Source organism: Daktulosphaira vitifoliae, unplaced genomic scaffold (assembly GCF_025091365.1).
Source record: "Daktulosphaira vitifoliae isolate Bord-2020 unplaced genomic scaffold, ASM2509136v1 Scaffold_296, whole genome shotgun sequence".
NCBI classification, from domain to species: domain Eukaryota; kingdom Metazoa; phylum Arthropoda; class Insecta; order Hemiptera; family Phylloxeridae; genus Daktulosphaira; species Daktulosphaira vitifoliae.
Window position 1 is genome coordinate 7,211 of NW_026099861.1, and position 8,085 is coordinate 15,295.

Consider the following 8,085-nt stretch of genomic DNA (forward strand, 5'->3'; position numbering starts at 1 on the left):
TGATATTTTTCGAAGTGTGTAATACCAGAGTTAATTTTATTGTTCAGTTTGTTTGTATTATTTAGTTGGAATTTTTAAAAAACTTAAGTTTACTTTAACTAAATACATTATGGAATTTTTTTTAATTGTTGAGCTATTTATAATGAATACATGTAATTTTTTTGATAAACTATTAAGTATTTTATTATGTATGAATACTCTACTAAAAAATTCTGATCAAATCGAATTTTCAGTTGATATTATGACTAATATACTAATATTGATACTAAATTTTCATATTTTGAAAAATGGAAATTTTGATGTAATTATGTAATTTTGTACACAGTAAATATTCTATTAGTATATATAACTTTCGTTGGTTGAATTTTGTTAATCAGTTTACAGCATGACAAATAATTACAATTATTATTCCATTTTTAGTGTGTTGAAATATCTGGATTGAATCATATTGAAATTGAACATTGCTAAAAGTCAAAAGAAGGATATGAATTGATGTTAAATGCAGAAAGTGAAACGAAAACAAAAACACTTGGACTTAGTTTTGTACTAACAAATATATTTGAAGGCGTATGTGTTTAAAATATTTCATTATTTCTGCAAAAAATTGTGTGAACCGTTATTATTTTTTATTTCCTTAGGTGTACAACGATAGGAAACAAGTTGCGGCATTGCAAACTTAGAAAGTACTATTTGCATAAAATTACTGGCACGTAGATTCAATAATTTATGCTTCCAAGGAAAAATATCTAATGCGATTTCCTGCTAAAAAGCTTGTTTCTACTATATAGATAAAATATAAATTAGAATTCATAACTATAATTTTTAATAAATGTCACTTTTGTTATAAATAATACCTTTAATAGTTTTAATATTAAATTTTTGTAGACATTTTAATTTTTATCAATCTTTTAATTATTTTTTACTAGTTTGATCTTAATTTTCTTACGAACACAATAAGACAATTTACGTTTAACAATTTAGAGGTAAAATTAACTATAAATGTTTTTACAGTAATATTAAGTTGAATTAAATATAAATATTTTTATTATATAATACTGTCTTTATTTTATTTAGTATTAATTTAGTATAAATTATTAAAAATGCTGTCCTGATGAATTTCTTTAGATACGTCTAAATTAATTAACAAAAATATATGTAAAATAACTTTTAAATATTTTTGAAATGAATGAAATTAAATTATCATATATAGTTTTGTTTTTACGATAAATATGTGAAAAGTCATGATTTTCCGAGGTCTAATAGCTTTCATGAATTTCTTTTCCCGTTATTTATATAAATTATTTTTACTATAATAATCACCATATAAACACTGTAATTTCATAGCAATTAAAAAAAAATTATTAGAATAAGTAAACACTTCTAATTTCAATTTTTAACATGCTTATATTAGTTTCACTTGTATGTTGTGGGTTGTTTGTTGCGAGTTGTGAGATGTTTGTAACTTTCCACGTGGCACGGTGTTATTATAATCACGTATCCCGTCGTCTATGGCCTTGAGACTAGACTGTCGTAACGCATTCACCCCACCCCTCTCACCAGTTGCCCGTAACACTATTTTCCTGTATAATTTTTGGTTTTCGTACCTGTACATGTGGGCGTGTCATCAACATTATATATATATAAACAAATTTTTATTGTTTATTATTAGATATCAACATTAAAAGATTCAAATTTTTTTGAGTTAATATACATGTAAACTACTGTATTAACTACTGTCGAATTCATGGACAAAAGAGATGAAGTTTATATGATCAGAATAAAAATTCAATTCAATTTCCACTTATATTAATATTGCATATAATTCAATATAGGCCAGTGTTTTTATTAGTAAATATAAAATTACTAATAATCATATTTTATTAAATTTTAACATGAATATATTATTTTAAAAAATAGAAAGTAAATTAGTTGACTTCGGAAAGTAAATAATAGTTATTTAAAAATACTATCCCTTAAAGATGATTAAAACATAAGATGTTCTTGTCAAAATATTTTCTTAAATTTATCAATAACTTAAAATTTTGAATTAAGTGATTTTGTGTACAAAATATTGATATTGGATCAAATTTTGTAAGGAATTTAGTGATACTTTAGCAGCTGAACATAAAGTTATGGAATTTGTATCAAATTTTGATAATCTGATAAATTTAGATTAGAAATATGTTAATGACGAGATTAAAAGTATTTCTTTACCTATAAATAGAATATATGCAAGTTATTTTTTTAATTTAATTGCAACCTCAAATATTGAAACATTTGTTAATAGCCTAAATTATTCAAGTTTTATAATCTTATATAAATCAACTCATTTTAATTCAAAAAATATTTTAGTTTCTTTTCATGATTATTATGTATACGTATGATGATAATGAGAATACATTACAAACTTGGCAATAATACCATGATAAGAAATTAGATAAGGCAATTATTACTTATCACTCTCATTCAAAAGTATATTGAAAAGATAGCGTTTTCTTCTGTTCTTTTCTCAATACGTATTTCATTGTTTAATACCGTAAAATAATACATGAAAATTCAAATTTTCACAAACTTCAAAACACTACAGAATATTTACTACTCAATATTAATAAGATATTTTTTTACTAAAATTTTTCTTAAATTCTACTCTACAAAATAGCTATCTTAGATTTTTTTTTTACATTTTATTTAAAATTTAAAAATAAATAATATTTTTAATAAAATGTAAAAAAATTAATTATTGAGATATACTATGTTAGCTATGTTAGCTATGGACCTAACGTATAACTATTATTTAAAAAAAAAATCAGCTAAAAATATTAACTGGATCAAAAGTTATTTAAGTTGTCAGTGAGTGGTGGGCCAACCTGTATAAACAAATTTTTATTGTTTATTATTAGATATCAACATTAAAAGATTCAAATTTTTTTGAGTTAATATACATGTATAATATATAAGGGATTACAAATACAGATAGCTTACTGGTTTTTTATGACGATATTAGCAAGCCTATAACCTTTTTTATCAATGGTATTAAGACACATTGTTGTGAGTTTATAAACACACTAACTGGCAATACAGAAATTATATCCATTACTAGTGATAATTAACAATAAACTCTCCACGACTGTAACAGCGATGTCATAAAAAACTAAAAAGTGAAAAATAAATATAGTTTAAAATAACCTAGTACAGTGGAGTCGCGACATAGTGAGGATGTAGTATAGTAGNACAACCTAGTACAGTGGAGTCGCGCCATGGATGTTGTATAGTAAGGTCCAATATAGATTTAATCTGACAGCGATTAAATCTAAAAAATTAATGGACAAAAGCAACATCATTTTCTATTTCCTTAATTATACCCAGATTAGTTTTTCTTTTAATTTTATGTTNCTTAGTTTTTCTTTTAATTTTATATTATATAATTTTTAAAATTAATCGTTTTAAAATTATTATTGATTATGATTTTTAATATGTTAAAAGTAATCATTTTGTACGTACTTTTTTTGTCCTTTAAAGTGAAAGTTTGAATAGAAAAATATTCATAAAAGTCAGTGTATTCCCCTAATAAGATATTTTAAAATAAAATAAAATATAAAACTCAGAATTTTATTACAAAAAAAGCATATTTTTGAATACGGTAGCCTTTTGGCATAGAAGATAGGTCGTCGGGACAAATTTTTTTTTTTAATTTTATAGTCCATGACATAAGCTTTAATTTGGCATATGTTTAAAGGACGCAGTATTTCCGGAACATTTTTAAAAGTTAAGTTGAAAAAATTTGTTTTTGTAAAAAGTTGCTATTTTGAATCCCCCCCAAATGAGCAGGTTAAGTGCTAGATTTTCACAAAAATGATATCAAATGAAATTAAAATATCTAAGGTTTTAGTATAAAAAAAAATTATGTTGATTTGTTGATTTTTCAAAAAGTTATAGAAGTTTTAAGAAAAAAAAGTGAAAAAATTTCGAAAATTAGCGATTTTTAAATTTGTAATTTTTTTGGATATTTCCNAGAAAATTTGCGATTTTTAAATTTGTAATTTTTTTGCATATTTCCCCCATTTGCGGGGAACGAGGGAATATTTTTTCAATTTTAAGGATAATGTCTCCAACTAGATACAATTTGTGATCTTTTGACGTATTTTTGAAAGAAATCGGCCCAGTGAGAGCTGAGAGAAAGTGGCAACAGACATAAAAAAAAAAATACATCATAGTAAATTTAATACCTTCGAAGCTAATAGACGTTACAATAAAATCATAAAAATAAATCGTTCAAGCGCCACAATCATTTAAGACACTAAATTTGCTTTCTTGATTTAAATTAAAGTAATTTTTTTATATTTTACGTTATTAAAAAAAAGTAAACTTATTAGAAACGGCGTACTTAGGCAAAATAACTGTCATGGTCATTTATGATCTGACATTTTATTTGTAGTTCTATTTTATTTCTATATGTTAAGTGTTCTAATTTATCGTAATTTTAAGTTTTAAAATTCAATAATTCAAATAATTTTGTAAAAATTATTGCAAAATTAATTTATGGCTAATTGAAAACAACTAAATAGTTTGTTAAAAAGAAACTTCAAATGTAGAATACAAATAAAAATAATAATAAATACTTGCATTTGAATTTTATAGAAGTTTTAAAAAAAATTGTAAATATTTCATTTAAATATGTAAAGAGAAATTGATGAGTCGAAATGTTTTTATATTATTTCATTAGGAAAGAGGGTATTGGTTGTAGACGTTAACTATTGGATCAATGGTACTCATTGAGGACAAACGTTGCAGACTTGTAATTCAAAATAACACATTTTGATAAACAATTGTTTTAATTGTTGGCCAATTAAAAAATGTTTAGTTTTATTAATTGGCTTAAATAATATGTAAACGAGGCAAATTTTTTTTGTATAAATAGGATAAAAATTCTGTTTAAATCGACACCGTTTGGTGATTTTTGCTTAAGTTATTTTTTGTGATAAATGAGTACGTATATACTTTAAACACTTTAACTGTTACATTTTTCTCTAAGTATAAATAAAAATTTTTAATTTTTTTGTATATATATTTATAAAAAAATATGGAATCGCATTTGTTTTTCGTGATAACGATGTTAGTAATATATTTTATAATTCCATTTCAAGTAATCAGAGATATTATGTTTATTGCATTGGCAGTTGTGTCGCTGCAGACTTTTTTAGAGATGAAACTTTTTAAGAAGAAAATCACTTCAACTAAACCAGTAGAACGTATTATGAATTATCGCTGTCCAGTTTTGACTACATATTCTATTAATTTGGAAACGCCTATTTTGACAAAAAATTCAATTTTAGAAGAACCGCTCATAGAAGATACATTTACGGGAACTCCGATAATTGAAACCGAAAAAGAGCCCTCAAATACTAATACGAACATTTCATTAATGAATAATGAAATTGAACCTGTCAAAAAACTAAACCCAGAAATTGTTACGAAAACAGAAATTGAAAAAATGACCACTAAAACTCCCACAGAGACTTCTGTAAAAGCTGTTAAGTGTTATAACTCAGACTTAATACAGTCCAAAAACAATAATTCAACACAACCATTTGAAATAGTGCCAGGAAATATAATTACTACAAATCAAGAAAACCGCACCTTAATAGAAAATTCACTCAAATTTAATAGAATACAGTCTAAAAATTTAACAGAAAATATTATAACATCTAACACTAACAGTTCGTTGCTAAGTAAAAAAACTGAACTTTTTACTCCAAAAGACCTGGAAAAGACTAAAGTGAATGGAAATTTACAACGTGAAAATAATAACAACAAAAATTCCGCAACTAGAACTCGGCCTAATGACATTAAAAAACATTTATGGGATAAGAGGTACTTATTGTTTTCAAAATTCGACGAAGGAATCATGATGGACAATGGTAATAAAATTATTATTTCAACAAACTTAAGTGTTTTACTTTATTTGACGTTTTTTTTTTTTTAGAATCATTTTATTCAGTATGTCCCGAAATCTTGAGTACACACATAGCGTTAAGATGTCCAGGCCTACACGTCGCTATGGATCCGTTTTGTGGTGCTGGTGGTAACGTCATCCAATTGGCCAAAAGATACAAACAAGTAATCGCTGTGGATAACGATGCTAATAAATTGGAATTCGCGAAAAGAAATGCTGAGATTTACGGAGTCAGAGAGAAGATTACATTTATACTGGGAGATTTCTTTGAAATCGCAGAATCCTTAAAAAAATATAAGCCACAGGTCATAGTGACTTCTCCTCCATGGGGCGGCCCTTCGTATAAGAAACATAAAGTTTACAGTCTTGAAAAGCATATGTGTAGCAATTACGAAGGAGGCGGTAAAAAACTCTTCGACCTGTTGAGAAGTATTGCTCCCAATGTAGCACTTCACATACCTAAAACTACAGGTCGAAACGAGGTAAATGAATCAAATTTCTATAAGTAAATCACAATTGTAGTTAATGTCGATCAATTAATTTTCTAGTTGATACAATTTGGCAAACTATTCGATCTAAACATGGAAATTCAGCATAATTATATTGACAATAGACACGATTCCATCACTGCGTTTTTCGGCCGCTTTTTCAATATGAACACTAAATACTTATCCAACGACAATAAACTTTACACTAATAAAAAATTCTTGAAGTATCCAGAATCAGATGATTACTATTAATGTTAAATATTAATTCACTATTTTTCGATTAAGTACTGCTTTATTTTTATTTTTTCTAATTATTGACATTATACTGATAAAAGACAAATTTCGGTATATTCTAATTTTCACGTTAAACATACTACCGATTTTCGACTAAATATAAATACCTTATAATTCTTAAATTTTTGCCGCAGCATGCAAGCAGATGACATATTTTACTGAAAAGTAAATTTAAATCATTGTGTTCTCATTATAAAACATAATTTTTTTATGCGCTTAATTTGTATAACTTGAATTCAATTTTTTAATGATTTTAGTTTTATGTTTANACAAGTTGCGGCATTGCAAACTTAGAAAGTACTATTTGCATAAAATTACTGGCACGTAGATTCAATAATTTATGCTTCCAAAGAAAAATATCTAATGCGATTTCCTGCTAAAAAGCTTGTTTCTACTATATAGATAAAATATAAATTAGAATTATAATTATAATTTTTAATAAATGTCACTTTTGTTATAAATAATACCTTTAATAGTTTTAATTATAAATTTTTGTAGACATTTAAATTTNTATTAAATTTTTGTAAAGAGCTATAAATTACCTTCACGAAAAACTTTATCTAAATCAATTTTGCCACAAATATACTCAAAAACTAAAGAAAAAGTTAAAACGAATTTAATTAATTCGCATTGTATTGCATTTACAACTAATGGGTGGACATCCNCAAAATATACATCCGTTGTTTTTTAAGTTTTTTTGTGATGTTGGATTTGATTAATATATTTAAATTTTTATTTATTAAAAAATTTAGACGCTAGTAGTCAATAAAAAATTTTTAAATATTAATTATTTAAACCACATAAGGATAAATAAAAATAGAACACTAAGAATCGTTTAATATCTTTTCTAATATATTAGATTGAAAATTCTGAAACCCATAAAAATTCTTATATTATTCATAATATTACAGCTGCCATAAATATGGATAAAAATTGGTGTCATATACCTTGCTTAGCTCATAGTATTAATACTATTGCTCAAAGCGGATTAGATGCAATACAAATTGTCCATAAAATATTTAAACGCATAGCTGAACATTTTAATCGTAGTTCTCAGACTTTCAGTAAATTAAAAAATATGCAAAAACAAATGGGTTATACGGATTTAAAACTCATTCAAGACAAAACTACGAGGTGGAATTCTACGTACGATATGTTTGAGAGATGTATTCGAATGAAAGAATCAATAATATCTACAGTAGCAATTTTAGATAATATTGAGAATATATCTTATGAAGACTGCGATAAAAAAAAAAAGGTTTGTTAATCATTTTACATATCAACGTACTTATGACAAGATTGTACAACGAGTAGCTGGATTTATTTTGTCAAAGCAACAGAAAGAAATAC

General features: G+C 25.2%; 1 long non-coding RNA gene across 1 annotated transcript; it reads left to right on the plus strand.

Moving 5' to 3' along the window:
• Positions 1 to 222: 222 nt before the first annotated feature.
• Positions 223 to 7,178, plus strand: LOC126909360 (uncharacterized). Its single transcript, XR_007705019.1, has 3 exons — positions 223 to 567; positions 639 to 683; positions 7,034 to 7,178. It is a non-coding gene; the product is annotated as an uncharacterized LOC126909360 (long non-coding RNA).
• Positions 7,179 to 8,085: the final 907 nt, after the last annotated feature.